The sequence below is a fragment of the Equus caballus genome, chromosome 22 (assembly GCF_041296265.1).
Source record: "Equus caballus isolate H_3958 breed thoroughbred chromosome 22, TB-T2T, whole genome shotgun sequence".
NCBI classification, from domain to species: domain Eukaryota; kingdom Metazoa; phylum Chordata; class Mammalia; order Perissodactyla; family Equidae; genus Equus; species Equus caballus.
Window position 1 is genome coordinate 4863774 of NC_091705.1, and position 16835 is coordinate 4880608.

At 46.6% G+C, this 16835-nt stretch overlaps 1 long non-coding RNA gene across 1 annotated transcript in view; it reads left to right on the plus strand.

Annotated features, from left to right (window-relative positions):
• Positions 1 to 12327: 12327 nt before the first annotated feature.
• The window catches only part of LOC111769947 (uncharacterized), a 42541-nt gene continuing 38033 nt past the window's right edge, over positions 12328 to 16835 (plus strand). Inside the window, exon 1 of the long non-coding RNA XR_002802774.2 lies at positions 12328 to 12572. This is a non-coding gene — a long non-coding RNA (uncharacterized lncRNA). The remainder of the gene's footprint in view (positions 12573 to 16835) is intronic.

Genomic DNA, 16835 nt, shown 5'->3' on the forward strand with positions numbered 1-16835 from the left:
TGGCTATGTGTTTATGTTTACAAGGGGACAGGTGTAGAATATTCCACCTCTCATTGTCTGCAATTATCCATGGCATGTGTCTTCGTAGAAATATTGGCTTCATTCATTCCTAGCGCACCTGGATGGTGACCGCCACACAGAACACCCTCTCTGCTCCAGCAAACATTAGCCATTGTGTCCTAGAGAAGTGGTAGAATACAGGAGGCCAGAATTTTGGCTCAGGTGCCCCTCTGCATGGTATACTACCACCTCCTCTTACAAGCTGTGTGACCTTGGGCAGATTATTTAACCTTGCTGTGTCTCAAATTCCTCATCTGTAAAATGGTGATAGTAACAGTGCCTTCCTTTCAGACTTGTTGAGAGGATTAAATGTGGTCTGTGTGATGTACTTAGAGTCATGCCCGGTAGAGTCAGCCCTCAGTAAACACAAGCTAGCATCACTTCTTCAGAAAGCAAGAAAAATCTCCCTTTGGGACGTGGGTAGAGCCATCAGAGGTAAGGGCCCACATTCTGCTTCTTACTATTTGTCTCTGTCTCTCAGAGTCATTTCCCAAGCTTCCTCTCTATCGTTCTTTATCAATACTGCTGGACCTGCGCTCACACGCCCACTCAGAGGGGTCAGGTCACCTGCAGTTGGGAGCCTCAATCCGAGATTCAGTTTCAGTCCTTTTGTGTCAACCTTGGCAGTCATATGGCTCCCAGTCCATCACCCTTCAGGAAGAGAAAATCAGGACACAGAGGGGGCACACAGCACCATGTTATCAAAAGATCACATGCCTTGGAATCAGAAGACTTGAGTTCAGATCCTGACTCTGCCTCATATCAGCTGTGGGGCTCTCAGCACATTTCTTAACATCTTGAATGCTTCATTTTGCTCATTTTTAAATGAGGGTAATGACATTTTTATTTATGAAGTTATTGTGAGGTGTGAATGAGGTAACATTTGAGAAGCTCTTAGCACAGGCCTGGTTAATAGAAAACATTCAATAAGGAAATGGTTCCAACTTCTCCCTGAGGACGAGGAGCATTCCTAATTTCCCAGGACTTTTAAATGTAACCAAAGAGGAATGGCAACTGGTTCATTTTGTTAGTGGTTGTGTGTGTGCGTGCACATGTGCACCAATAAACAGCTAATATTGGCAGATCCTTACTTTGTTCCTAGCTCTTTATATGTATCACCCCCATTTTCCAGATGAAGAATTGGGGGCACATCAAGGTTAAGCTTTCCAACAAAGGCCACACATCTTCTAAGAGGAGAAGTGGTATTATAAGCCACATGATACAGCACAGAGCCCAAACTCTCAACCACTATCTTCTAGTGCTTCTCACATTGGCAAGTGTTTGTTGGAAGAGGGAAACTGAGGCACGAGAGACTGTATCCCGTCCAAAGTGGGCCATTGCACTCGGAGCAGACGTTGGAGTGCAGCCTGTGGAGATGAGAGGGAGGCATTGCTTCTCCCCAGCAGTGGACTTTTTTGGGATGTACTCAACCTGGAATCTTTGCAGCTATTTCAATAACGCATTGTGAGTATTTTGAAGCCAGGTTTCATTACCAAAACTCAATCGTAAGTCTTCTGCGGGAGGAAGACAGGCATTTTTTTCTTTGGTGTTCTTCAGCCCAGCTCTGGGAACAGAACCTAGCCCAGAAAACCACCCAAAAATATTGGCTGATGGTCAGATGCAGTAACAAGAAGCCATTTTTAAACATTAAGGTATAGTTCACATATCATAAAATTTACTTTTTTTAAGTGTAGAATTCAGTTGTTTTAGTATATTCACCAAATTGTGCATCTATGAGCAGTGTCTAGTTCCAGGACATTTTTATCACCCCAAGAAGAAACCCTATACTCATTAGTAATCACTTTCCATTTCCCTGGGCCCCCAGTCCCCAGATACCACTAATCTACTTTGTGTCTCTATGGATTTGCCTATTCTGGAAATTTCATATAAATATGGTTTTATGTAGCCTGTGTCTGAGGAAGCCATTATTTTTTAAATGCAGTAGGATAGTCAGTATGGAAGCTAGCTTTCACAGTGGCCCCTGCATTAATTTGCTAGGGCTGCTGTGGTAAAGAACCACAGACTGGCGGCTTAAACGACAGGAATTTTTCTCACAGTTCTGGAGGCTGGTCCAAGATCAAGGTGTCGGCAGGGCTGGTTTTTCCTGAGGCCTCTCCCCTTTGCCTGCAAATTGCCACCTTATCCCTGTGTTCACGTGGTCTTCCCTCTATGCGCGACTGTGTCCTACTCTCCTCTTTTTATAAGGACACCAATCATATTGGATTAGCCCCACCCTAGTGACCTCATTTTAACTTACCTTTCTAAAGGCGCTACCTTCAAATACAGTCACATTCTGAGGTACTAGGGGTTAGGGCTTCAACACATGAATTTTAGGGGAGAAACTCAGCCAATATCATTCCCCCAGTGTTCCTTTCCACCAGGAATTCAGACCCCTGTGTAGTCCTCTCCCACGTCAAATCAGGGCTAATGTGTGTGACAGTGTGTGACATTTAAGGATGACACTGTGAGGTAAACCAGTCACCATTTGTGAGGACACCTGAACAGTCCTGAGCAAGGGCCTTTTGGAGAGTAACTGAGGCTTCCTGCTAACAGCCAGGACCAACTTACCAGCCATGCGGGGGAGTGCAGGTGGATCCTCCATCACTGTCCAGCCTCCTGATGGCTGCCGCTCTAGCCATCTGGTTGCAACCTTGTGAGAGGTCTCAGGAGAGAACTGTCCAGCCAAGCTGCTCTGGAATTCTGATCCACAGAAACCACGAGACAATAAATGATCCTTGTTATTTTAAATCATTAAGTTTTGTGTGATTTCTTATGCAGCATTAGATAATTGATACAGCTGAGGTAGGATGGTAGCGGTTGAAGAAGTCAGTGATTATTGTATACCCACTATCTTTTAGCCATAGAATCATCTGTGGGAACTATCTTCAAGCCTCACAAGAGCTCTGTAGAGCTCACAATAGCACAATAGAATGTGTGCTATTATCATGCTTTCATTGAGGCTTGGGAGGTTCAAGAATTGCCCAGGCTTTAAATCGCCGTGCTTTCTACTGTATTACTGGATCCTTACCGTAGGCTACCCTCCAGCGGGACTGCTGTTGTGAACACCTTTAGTTACTTGCTATCACTAAGCTGCAATAAGAGTGACCCAAAATGTACCTCACACTTACCTTGGAATTCTACTTAGGAAAAGTTACCTTTTTGCATTCAACATTTCTCCTTTTTTCCTCTCTTCTATTTCTTTCCTTTCTTTTTTCAGGGGTGTGTGTGTGTGTGTGTGTGTGTGTGTGTTAGAGTCTTCAACAAAAATGACTTATTGTGTCTCACAAATCTGTGGGAGGCTGGACTCAACTGGGTGACCTGGGTTACATATTAGGCTGCATTCAACCAGGAGCTCACCTGAGGCTGGCATGTCCAGGATGGCTTCACCCTTATATCTGGGCCTTGGTATAGGTATTGGCTGAGCTCCTCTTTTCACATGGTCCTGCATTGTTCAATACTCTAGCTTCTTTCTCCAGTGGCTGGCTTCGAAGAGAGCTCTCATGCATTTCATTATTTTTAAAGCAGTACGTCATGCAAAATTCAACTGTGAATAAGATACACGGTGAAAAATATCTGTCTTATCCCTGCTGCCAGCCCCCTGGTTTCTTTTCCCAGAGGCAACCAGTTATCACTTTCTTAACTAGCTTTCCTGAATTATTCTGAGCACACATCTATATCTACGTCTATATGTATATATATCTCTCTACAATTCTATACCTATAGCTATTACATCAGGTAAAATATAAGTGGTAGTATTCTTTACACATTTCTGCATCTTGTGTTTTTGCTGAACCTATCCTGGATGTTTTTCTATATCAGTATATGGAGTACTACAGACCTACCTCCTTCCTTTTTAACAGCTATATAGTGTTTCCTTTTATGGATGTTATGTGAAACAATTTAATCAGTCCTCTCTTGATGGACCTGTTTTTATTTCATATCCTATGATACTGACGGTGGTGGCATTTAACGCAGTGACTGCTATTTACTTTTCTTTAATTGACTTCATAAGGTCATGGGGGTAGGCATCTTTCTGGTACACCACAGCACCACCCCACTGTAGTGCTGCTAGTGGGCCACTCACCAACTGTGTACATGTGCCATGCTTATGGAAGCGTGGTACAGGAAACGCTGCTGAGGCATACCTCTGGGCTTTGTAAAACTTGCCTCTTTAAGTCTTATGTACGGATGTGCTCCAGCGCTTAAAGTCTCCTCTCTCCAATTTCCATGAGATTTTTTAATACCCCATACTACTACTATTCTATTATCTTAGAAATATTATCCCTTCTTGGCTTCAGTGACCTGCACCTGGGCCCCTCCTTCAATCATTAGTTGTTTATGTTGCTGCTTGAAACCACATACAGTCAGATGTGTCCTTCATAACACCAGTCTTAGGAGACAAGTGTGGCAGAATCAAGTACTGCACTATTAGTGTCCAGGTATATACTGCTCAACGTTGTGTTATCATGGCTTCACATGTACTACTCCCATATCCAATAAGACTAAAGGACGTAGTCCAGAGCCAGAAGACCTGGGTTCTAAATCTAGCTCTGCTACTGACTAGCTTGATCATTTGTGAGCTGCCTTGGTTTGATTCCCGAAAGCAGATCTCCAGAGAAGGTTTCTGGGAACAAGTAGTTTATTTAGGAGGTGATCCCAGGAAGTGGTTGAGAGATGAGAGACAGGGAAGGGAGGAAGCAGACATAAGGTGTTTTGATGAGCAGGTTACCACTGTGTGCAACTGTGGCTCAATTCAACTGGGACCTCAAAGGGACTATGTAGACTAGAACAGAATCATTCTGATTGAGGGATGAGAAAGTAGGGTTTTTATTATCTACTTACTCCCATCATTCATTGGTGGAAGGTTGCTCCTGGAGTCTTAACTCCCTAGTGTTTACAATCTTCCATGTACTCTTCCCAGTGTGCCCTAGGACCAGAGAACACCCTCAGGCAGAGAGATGCTGGCTGCCCTTGGCTGAACAGAAACTGTGAAGGTAACTTCCAGGGCTAGACCAAGGAGAAACGGACTCTGACAGAAACTGCTCTGTTTAGAAACAGCATATGGGTTAGCCAAAACCCTAGTCTTTGGCTCCTTAACAGAGTACTCCATGATAGGTCAACAAGTAAGGCCTTTTTGAGCACTTAATCTGGGCCTAAAGGGTGCTTAGCATTTGGGCCTATAAAAGAAGTTTCCATAAGGAGCTCAGAATATGAGGCAAAGGGCCCTGATGTATACTGAGTGTTTGCCCTGGCTGGGCCTGTAACATGCCTGATCCCATCAGTCCTGATGTAGTGTGGCAAGGTAGGCATAATAGCCTGAGGCTCTGAAAGGCTGCTTCTCTGGTTCAAAGTCCCACAGCAAACAGAGAAATACACATGAATTCATGGTCATCTACATGACACATGTCCTGTCCGCTGGCTAAAGGGGAGCAGGGAGACCAGGCTGTGTCTGACCTCTGGTTTCTACTGCCTTGCTGAGAACTAATAAGTGAGCTTATCAAGGTTGTACGATAAAAGATCAATATAAAAAACTTGATTGTATTTCTCCATACCACGAACAAACGATAGGAAATCAAAGTTTTAAAAGTTCTGTTTATAGTAGCATCAGAAAATATAAAACACTTAGAGATAAATCTGACAAAAGGTGAGAAAGTTCTGTACACTGAAAATTGTGAATATTGCTGAAGGAAATTAAAGAAGATCTGAACAAGTGGAGAGAAACACGGGTCAGGAACTCAACATTGTTAAAATGTCAATTCTCTCAAATTGATCTGTAGATTGAATGTAATCCCAATCAAAAGTCCCAGCAGGTTTTTTGTAGAAAGTGACAAGCTAATTCTAAAATTCAATATGGAAATGCGAAGGGCCTAGAGTAGCCAGAACAACTGTAAAAAAGAAGAAAGTTGGGGGCTGGCCCCGTGGCCGAGTGGTTAAGCTCACGCGCTCCGCTGCAGGCGGCCCAGTGTTTCGTCGGTTCGAATCCTGGGCGCGGACATGGCACTCCTCATCAAACCACGCTGAGGCGGCGTCCCACATGCCACAACTAGAAGGACCCACAAGGAAGAATATACAACTATGTACCTGGGGGCTTTGGGGAGAAGAAGAAAAAAAGTAAAATCTTTAAAAAAAAAAAAAGAAGAAAGTTGGAGAAGACTGATTTCAAGACTTATTACAGGGCTACAGTAATCTACTGCTTTGTACAAAAGGAAAGTGTTCAGCTGCCCCTGTGTGATTCAGGTTGAAGAACTAGGTGGACGCTCTTAGAAGCTGGAAGATGGATGAGATTGGGCACAAGCAATCCTGAGCCCAAGTCTTGGGCCAGTCGGTTGCCTTGTCACATTAGCAACTCCAATATGTTCATGAAAATGACTTTTTTACTTGCTGATTATACAGTTGTCTCCCCTTACCTGCAGGGCACACGTTCCAAAACCCCCAGTAGAAGCCTGAAACCATGGATGGTCCTGAACTCCGTATATACTAGGTTTTTTCCTATGCTTAAATATGTATGATAAAGTTTAGTTTACAAATTAGGCACCGTAAGATTAATGATAACTAATAATAAAATAGAACAAATATAACAATATAGTGTAATAAGAATTACTGTAGATCTTAGCAATCTTAGCATATGACTTTTTTTCTTTCCTTATTAAGTTGATAACTCTCACCTTTTCACTTAAAGGAAGCACTTCACAGCTTCTCTTTGGCATATCTGAATTGCCAGCATTACTACTCTTGCTCTTTGGGGCCATTATTAAATAAAATAAGGGTTATGTGAACACAAACACTGCATTACCAGGACAATAGATCTGCTAACCCAGACAGCTACCGAATCACTAACCAGAGGGTAGTGTACACAGTGTGGATATGCTGGACAAGAGGATGAATCCTGTCCCAGGCAGGACAGAGCAGGACAGCGTGAGATTTCATCACGCTACTCAGAACAGTGTGGAATTTAAAACTTATAAATTGTTTATTTCTGCAATTTTCCAGTTAATATTTTCAGACTGAGGCTGACGGCAGGTAACTGAAACCACGGATAAGGAGGGGACTACTGTATGGTACTTGCTGATTTTCTGGCTTTTGTTGTTGTAAAATTGGGAACAACTATGTTTCCAGCTCTCTACATCACCGAGCAGGAACTGTAAATCAATGGAATGAATTTTAAGTAAAAAGTAGAGGGAGGGGCCGGCCCTATGCTGAGTTCCCTAACTCGCCTTCGGTGGCCCAGGGTTTCACTGGTGGATCTTATGCGAGGACATGGCACCACTCATCAGGCCATGCTGAGGTGGCATCCCTCATAGCACAACCAAAAGGACCTACAACTAGAATATACAACTATGTACTGGGGGGCTTTGGGGAGAAGAAGAAGAAGAAAAAAAAGAAGATTGGCAACAGATGTTAGCTCAGGTGCCAATCTTTAAAAAAAAAAAGTAGAGGGGATGAAATGATTCAGAGGTCTAGAGCTGACAATATGAAATGAAGAAAGAGTCTCAGGCCACCTGGATATTGAAAGGTGTATAGAGAAACTAAGATTGTCAGGAAGTCCTAGAGCGTGAAGGCAAAGTTCTCTATCGTGTCTCCATTTTCAACACCCCACGAGATTCCTTTTCTAACATTCTCTAAATTGCTTACCTTTCTTAAGCTTCCTTGAATATTTCAAAGCTGAATTTCTCATAAGTTTCCAAAGAACGTGTTGGAAATCGTGACATCATTATCTTTGGGCAATAAAAGGACAAAAAGGGAAAGAATTATCTGCCATGGGGGTGAAAGAGAAATACAAGATTACCCATGACCTCTCAAATCTCAGAGAATGTACCTGGGCATTCCAAGAGTAGGAGAATAATTGGACCTCATGTTATTTCCATTAAGATATTCAATGATATCTCCAGAATATTTTGGCTACATCATTGAAGAAAATGATTACCTCTTGTTCTGTGGAAAGCCTGTAGACAAGGTCAATGCCATCGTGTTTTATAAAAGCATCAGATAAAAGCTCCCTCATAATAAAACCACAGAAGTATTTTAAGGTTTATTTAAGCAACTTTATAGAGAAAGCAGCTATAAAGCCTCTTTCACCCTAACCTACCAACTATTTAATTAACTCTATAACCTCTTCAGGTCCTACAATTTTTATAGTTTAGTAATTGGTCCATATTATCTTATTTTACTTTTTATTGATTATTTCATATTTTGTTTGTCTTAGTATTAATAAAATATGTATTATCAATTTAGTGACAGCAAAATATTCCATCTCATTAATGAGTCTCGGGATTTTGAGAAGAAAGTTGAAAAATACCTAAAAGGTAAATCTAGAAGATATTCACTATAGAGATGACGAAACTGAGGCCCAGAAAAGCAGGGTATAGCAGACTATGTCAGGTTCTGTTCTGATGACCTATTACTGCATGGTAAATGATTTTTATTACGTCTCATGGTTCTGTGGGTTGACTGGGCTCAGCTGGATGATTCTTGCTTCAAGTCTGTATCAGTCGGGGTTCTCCAGAGAAATAGAAGTACATATAAACGTAAATACATTACATATATATATATATATATATTCTTTCTTTCTTTTTAAAAAAAATTGGTTGGAACCTTTGGCAAGAGTTGATACAGCAACCTTGAGGCAGAATTTCTTCTTCTTCATTAAACCTCAGGTTTTTCTCTTAAAGGCCTTCATGATGGATGAGGCCCACCCACATTATTGAGGATAATCCCCTTACTTCAAGTTAACTGATTTTAGATGTCAACTACATCTACAAAATACCTTCATAGCAACATCTAGATTAGCATTCTACTAAATAACTGAGTACCATAACCTAGCCAAGCTGACACGTAAAACTCACCATCCTAGGGCCTCTTATACTGTTATAGTCACATGTCTTCTGAAGGCTCAATTAGGCTGGATGTCCAAGATGATTCACTTCCACGGCTAGTGGTTGATTCTGGCCGGCAGCTAGGACTTCAGCTGGGGCTGTTGACCAGCATGCCAGTCTGATCTCTCTCCACTGGTTGGCAATTCTCTCAGCATGGTGGCTGCATTCTGAGAGGGAGTGTCCTAGGAGCTAGCATTCCAAGAAACAGGAAATGGAGGCTCCTAGGCCAGTTAAGGCCTATGCCTGGAGCTGGTACAGTGTCACTCCCACTGTGTTCTATTAGTTAAAGCAGTCATGGCTCACTCAGATTCAAGAGGGTGGAGAAATAGATTTCACCTCTTGATTGGAAAGTGGCAAGGCCACATTGTAGAACATACGGGCTGGGAGATTTAGTTGTGGACATTTTTTGAAAATATAATGGCTCTTGCTATTTCCATGCACACTGGCCAACCATCCAACAGCCAGCACCTGCAACTCTTTGCCTCAGGGCTTTCACTGGTGGCCAGAGTCTGCCACCTCTCATGGGGCAGGTCTCCAGCAATGGGAGATTAGCAGCCAACCAATGACTGACAAGAGTTGGGTACTACAATTCCCTTGCCTCCTAGAGCTCCTCCAGCAGGATTAAGCTCCATTTGCAAACAATGGTAACTTGCCTGATCATACACTGTTTACTGCTGTCTGCCTTTCCTTGTTTGTCTCCCCTGCTCCCTCTACTATATTGCTTCTTGAGAGCACCTGCTGAAAAATTTACTTGCCCTCAAATCTTTGTTTCAATGTCAGTTTCTGGGAGAACCCAACTCAAGTTATAGAGTAACTTGTCCACAGTCAGAGCTAAAACTAGGGGCTGAGCTGAGCCCCAGTCAAGAGTACTTTCCATATTTGTTACACTCTGAAAGAGGTTCAGAATATTCCAGTGCCTAACTATCAAGTGATGGAGGGAGGGCTTAAAAAAGAGAAAAATTTGAAGTGTGTATGTTAGCTATCTTAAACATGTTTAGAAAGAGCACTGGACTAGGAGTCAGGAGATGTGGGTTCTCACTTTTGCTCCATCATGAACAAGTTGTGTAACTTCCCCAAGCAGAGCCGGAGAGGTTAAAACCTCCTCCTGAAATCAGACCTCTGGTATTTCCATGGGAGCCGAATGGATGAGGTCTGCAAAAGCAGTATCATGATGAAAAAGAGGTAAATGAATGGAAGGAATTAATTTTTCTCATTTTGGTGGCTCCATTCAACAAGACATGGTGTTTTTACTTTTTTCCATAAGCTTCTCATGTAGTCTTGATTGTCATTCTACGTTCCAGAAGTAGACAATTGCCCAGTTCACCAATCTATGCTCTCTGGATAGAGCAGATTATGTTGAAAGTGTCCAGTTATTTATTTACTTATTTTTTGCTGAGGAAGATTTGCTCTGAGCTAACATCTGTGCCAGTCTTCCTCCATTTCGTATGTGGGTTGTGGCTACAGCACGGCTGACAAGTGGTGTAAGTCTGCATCTGGGACCTGAAACCACGAATCCGGGCCACTGAAGCAGAGCCCGCCAAACTTAACCATTATGCCACAGGGCTAGCCCCTGAAAGTGTCGGGTTTTAAAACAAAGTCTTCAGATAGGCCTTTTAGCAGACAGTTGCCAGTGGCCACTTTAAGTAGAAAGAACTCCTGGGACAGAAATTTCTCTCACTCTGGTCAACAAATGTCCCTGTCATTGTAGAACATACTTAGGCCTGAACTGTCTGGATAAAGATAGTCAAGATACTTTTTTTCCATTGGTTTATTTTAAAAAATGTTCAGGGATCTGCCGGCAGGGTGACCTAGTGGTTAAGTCTGTGCTTTCCGCTTGGGCGGCCAGGGTTCGCAAGTGCAGATGCCAGGGTGGACCCACACACTGTTCATCAAGCCACGCTGTGGCGGCATCCCATAGATAAAATAGAGGAAGACTGGCACAGATGTTAGCTCAGGGACAAACTTCCTCATTGAAAAAAAAAAGTTCATACCATAGTATGGTTTTTTTTTTTCCTTCACTAGCTTCTTCAGGGTTTATGAATTTCACCTAGCAGTGCGTGTGTGTGTTGAGTTTTTGATACCTATCTCTTTGTGTGTTAGTGAGTAGGATAGAAAAATGCAGACAACAGATTAATAAGGGAGAAAATATCTCAAGAATAGTCTTGGACACATTGAATAATATCGACCATATCCTGTGATAAAACAACCATGGGGTCAAGATTTATGTACTTATTTGCTTGCCAAATTGATCACACTTTCTGGTCAAAAAGGTAAAACGCAATTTAGCTGCTAAGGATTGTGAACATGCCTTGGGTTGACATTTGTTTTTATGTTGTATTTTTAAAAGGCAAATAATCTAATTTGATCTACGATTTGCTTAGAAAACTTTGCTTGCCAACTTAACTCAATTCACAGCCATTTCCTACAGAAACAGGAACTGGCGTTCTCTTGCTGCACACTAGCCTTGGCTTATGCTAAAGCAGGAAAGGTCTTAATTTGGGAATTACATTTCTTTCAGATACTAATTTCAAACTGGATCTTAAAAAAAATACTGTTGGTTGACAGATTCCTATCTCCACCCACCACCCCCCCCACCCCCCACCACCCCACCCCCCCCCCCACCCCCCCCCCCACCCCCCCCCCCCCCCCCCCCCCCGCCAGGGGAGGTGTTCTTGCATTTGTTGGTTGTTCTGCCAGCGGGTTAGATACTGAACGCTGAGAGCTAATTACCCTCCTTGTGCCACTAAGACAACTTTCTATGAGCACTTCACTTGCTTCTTCTATTGTGTGGAATCAAATCATATGAACTTTCATTTAATTGGTTTATTCATTTTAAAAAGCCATCTAATAGAAATAGGAAAAGGAAAAAAAATAGGAGAAAATAACACCAGTTTCTAAAGACTTTAAAGTGAAGCATGTGGATTATTTTTAAAAAGAAAACCTCAAATTAAGGATTTAATTGAAAAAAGTCATTTATTTTCCTTTATTCGTATCTACAGTATGCAAAAGGCAAGAGAGCCTCTCCGAGTTGGGGGAAAAGTTGTCCTTTGAAATGACTTCAGTGATATGATTTCATCTGTATTTCAAACGCATTAATTTCACACCATCCACAATAGGTAATGAAGATGCATAGATTTGGGTTAAATTCACCCTCCGGAAAACCTGCAAATTAAGATGCTGTTGATGGATACGCCGCCGACTGTCTTAATCATCGTGATCAAAATCCAAATAGTAGGGAAAGGGTTCCCGGAGGGATGCGTTTGGGCTTTTGACAAACGCTCGACCAAACTCAGAAGCCTAGTCTGCACCTTAGCAAATCCTTTTTCCAGGCAAGAGGCCCGATCAGCCCGCGCTGGTTCGACACCTCCCTCATCCCCCAAACCAGACACACCCCGATCCCGCGAACCGGTCTGGGCTGTCAAAACACGCGGCAGCGTGCTCACTCCCAATAACTCGCATGATGATTAATGAGCGGCCTGATAATTTAATATCGCGTGAGATTAAATTATAAGGCGTGGGGGAGGGGAGCTCTGCGGGCCGACGGCGCCGAGCCAGCGGGTCTGGGCTGCCGGCGAAGCCGCGCGCCTTCACACAGCGCCGGGCGAGGCTCCGCCAGCCGCGGGTCCGCGCCTTCCCAAGGTCAGTGGGTCCCGGAAAGGGAGGGCGGCGGGGGTGGGGGTGGGGGAAAGGGCGGCTTGCAGAGCCAAGGGGAGAGGTATGGGCGCGGGACAGCTCGGGTCTGAGCCGAGGAGCTGGGCGATGCCGGCTCTTTCCCCCCGCCGCAAAGGCTCGGAGAGCCGGGGAAATGGCCCCAGGCGAGGGACGATCTCTCCCTTAAACCCCCTCTCTGTCCGCCACAGGGACCCCGAGACTCCTGGCCCCGCTGGGTCTCCTCCCGGCCCCCAATCCCTCGCGCCGGGACTTTGAGAGGGTTTCCCTGCAGGCGGGGATGTGGCGGCCAGGTCGAGCTACCCAAAGCCCCCCTTCTCTTCCCCAGCCCGCGGACCCCAGCCCGGTGCCGTGCCGGGCAGGGTCCGGGGTGCAGGCACGTCGGGCGGGGAGAAAGGGAATATAAAGCCGCGCAGGAGCCTAAAGCCTCAGGAAGGCGGAGAGAGGCTAACGAAACGCTAGGCGCAGCCTCCGGGGTTCCCAGCTTGACCGATTGGGGAGGAGGCGCGGGGAGCCAGTGTAAGCCCCTTCGAGATTACTAGAGGGACTCCTTGCTGCCACTCTCTTCTTCTTAAGGGGTCGAGGACAGGTTCTGGCGTGTCCACCCCTTCCTCTGGGAGAGGTGAGACCCCGGGTTTGGAGGCTGCGCCCCGCATTGGCCCTCATGGGTAAGGGGCGGCTGCCCTCATGCTGTCCCCGCCGCCACGGCGCAGTTCTGTCCCGAAGAGGCAGGTGGGTGCTTTCGCAGCAGCGCAGAGCGCTGGGTCTGCGCGGGAGGCGGCATTCTCGGAGGAGCCCCTGGGAGGCCACTCGCGGGCCAGAGGGAGGGTCGCCTCTTTCTTCGTGATCGCATCGAAGGGCTTAACTTTCAGCAGGGGTAGGGCAGGCCCTGGAGAGGCGGGCACGTCCCCGGAAGACCCTGGGAAACTGCAGACCGGGCTGTTTAGATGCTGAGCGGGAAGGAGAGAATGAAAGCGCCACACCCGGACTCCGGAGGTCCGGGCGTCCTGCGGTGCCCTGGCCTGGCAGGAGGGCGGCTGCTGGCTGAGTTTCAGCCTAGCAATGACATCCTGGAGGGGATGCCGCCGACTGAACCTAGACTACCCGCTTTCCTTCAGCTAGAGAGGCCCGAGAGAGCTCCAGAAATGGCGTGCCTGGGGTCCAGTGCCTTGGGCTACAGGTGCGGTGGCTGAACCTCCCTCTGAGAATGGGATGGAAGCTTCCTAGGCCGGGCTCCTCGGCTATGCGGGAATTACCGTTTCTTCCTCAGCTTCTCTAGATCTTTGGAAGAAGCACCAAGGAAGGGGGAAAGAGCATGAACAACCAAATGGACTTGTAAACAGAGGTCACAGTATGGAAATATATATATGTAATATATATTTAACCTCAAAACACCCAAAGAGAATATAAAAATGAACTTGCCTAGCTAGAGCAGAAACAAGCCACAAATTCTTTCTAGGAGGCACAGCCCGAAATGCTGCAAATTAGCAGAAGGTGTAGGCTGTGCCTACAATTCCAGGATATTTAGAACACACCAAATCCTCATTAAGAAAAAAGTTTGAAGGGGGGGTGGTGGTGAAGGTGGAGGAAACGCCCAGAAGCTTTGTCTCCTCCTTTGCCCAGGTGGCCGAAGACCCTTCTGTCCAGGCCGGAAGGCTAGAGCAAGGAGGAGGCGGTTCCCCTCTAGGCGCCCGAGTAATAAGTAAAAAGGGTTTATGGGCAAGGCTGCTGCCTGCGACTGGTCTCCGCAACCGGCAATAATTCTGCAGAGAGGTAGCCCCAGATATCAACAGTGTGCTCGCCAGCGCCCGACCCTGGGGTACTGACAGCCCCGAGGCTAGACGCACAGGTCACGCACTGCCGCTTTTGTCCCTGTCCTTAAAATCACTCCTTAAGTTTGCTCCTCGTTCCTGCTTCTCCTAGACACAAGCTAAACCCCTCTATGTGGATTCCACCCAAAACAGTGGCTGGGCTCACGGAGGACAATTTAAAAGCTCAGGGCCAAGTTTTCCTCCAAAGGTGCCACATACCGCGTAAATAACAGGCGCCTCCTGGACACAATATCTTTCCCAGAAATTAAATTTTGGTTCCAGAAACCAGAATGGGAAGATCCTAGACAAAAGTGTGTCCTTGGACGGAAGGCCTCCACGTTCTCAATATTAACATGGATGGATAAGGGGCGTCAAGCTAGGTTTGATTTCCCAGATCATGGTCAATCTGTTGTCTTACTAAACGACGCCAGGATACAGTGAAGGTGACGGTAGTCTCCCATCTTTAACGATTCCCAAAGTTTCGAAAGAAGGAAGAGATTGTTTTATTCTCTCATGCACAAGATCACTCATGTCAAATGATATCGGACACCTGCAAAATGACGTCGAACTGGTGGCACTTTGGGTGGCATTGTTTATTCAACGTACCAGGACGCGAGCGGTGCTGTCTTTTCCTGCCTTCAGAGCGCGAGTTCGCGCGTTGATTTCAGCCCTCGCTCTCAGCCCCGCTGCCGCACACCATTTAGGCCAAGATCGGGCATAATGGGAAACACCATCAGCTGACAATTACCCTTTCAGAGGATTCACTTCTCCTCACAGACACTGTTATTTGAGAAATAGGATCATTTGATTTCATATTGCACTAAATAACACCCAGCCGTTTCAAATTGCCAGCTTCTTAAAAACCGCCCATTGGAATAAATTGCAGCAGCCTCTTGCTTTTCAGGGCAATATGCTGGGCACCGGGCAGAACTTGTAAAAATAACTACAAAGCCAGCCCTGAGCCGTCGCTATTGGTGGGAACAGCTCTGCCACCCTGCAGGCAAAGGCATTCAGCTACCCAGTTTCCTGCCACCGCCCCCTTCGCCCGCCAACTTAGAGATGATTCAACCACTGGGCTTTGGAATTAAAATGCACAGCCGTAGCCACCGAGAGAAAGCGCTTCGGGCTACGCGGCGCGTAATAGAGTCCAGCGGAGAAAGATCGGCGGTGTGCAGGCACAGATTTCCGTGCGTCCTGCCGCGCTGCCTGCAGGGCTTAAGCGTTTGGAGACTGCGGCGGGTCTGGGGCTCAGCGGCCGGCGAGTGCGCTCTCCAGCTTCGCGGGTCGTGGGTTCCCAGCTAGGAGCGAGCCATTGCCGCTGCGCCCTGCTTACCCGGGTGCTGTCCAGGCCTGCGGGCCGCGGCTCCCCTCTCTGACCTCAGCACCGGCGCAAAGCCCGGAGCCCTGGCTCGCTGAGTCCGACTGGGGACCAGAAAGAGGGGGGAGCCTCACTGTGGCTTCAGCGCAGAGTCCAGAGGGAGAGGGCGAAGGAAAAAGGAGAGGGGTGAACCTGCGTTCGCTGCACCCCCGCCGCCAGCGACATTTCAGAAAGAATTAAGCTTTTTGAAGTCGGCCACGAGCTATGGTTTGTTAATTGACACCCTGTTCAACTGGGCGACAATTGTTGAGCTCCATGAGGGTGATCCACCCTCCCCTCCACTTTGATGTAAAAGAAGATTTGACTTCTTGATGCTTGGTTCATTTGTGCCAAGGGGCAGGGTAATTTAAGACGAGCGGGGGCCTTGGCGAATCAGTCTGTCGAAGTCTTTATTACGTTTGTGTTAATGTACTTCACGAAGGCAGAATTAAATTCTCTTCCCCTGCTCCCCCCCCGATAAATTGAAGTCCGCCTCCCGGAGGCTCACCTGTGCGCTCGATTCGAAGCGTGAACTGGAAGGACTCTTTTAGTGGATCCTGAGAACCGGAGGGAGTTAGTCGGAGCCTTTGGGGACAGGGTGGGAGCCTTTCCCTTTCCCTGGCACTGGGAGGAGCCAGGGAGCAGAGGTTGTGGGAATGCGTCCAGAAGGAAGGTTACAGGCGCGTCGAGAGTGGGAAACTCAATTTCTCTCTCCAGGGTCGGCACAGACTTTAGCTCCGGAGCAGTGTCGGGATTGCGGGGAAGGCGTGGGCCTCTGCCCAGGGTGGGGTGATGGAGGCCTGAGTGTGCCCGCTCCCTCCACTTGGCCCTGCCCTGCGGACCCTGAGCCACGCTACCCCTTAGGGTTTCGCCCAGTCACTCCTCTCTGCAGCAAATAAAAGCTCCGTCCACGAGGCCCGAGTGTACCCAAACCAAACCCTGGGCCGTGTTGGGCCGCAGGCGTTTGGAGCTGCCCTCTGGGCCTGGGACGAGGCCAGGAAGCACAGCCTCCCAAGCCGCCAGCTCTGGCCCTGTGTATCCCGATCCAAGGCAGGGGCGGTGCTG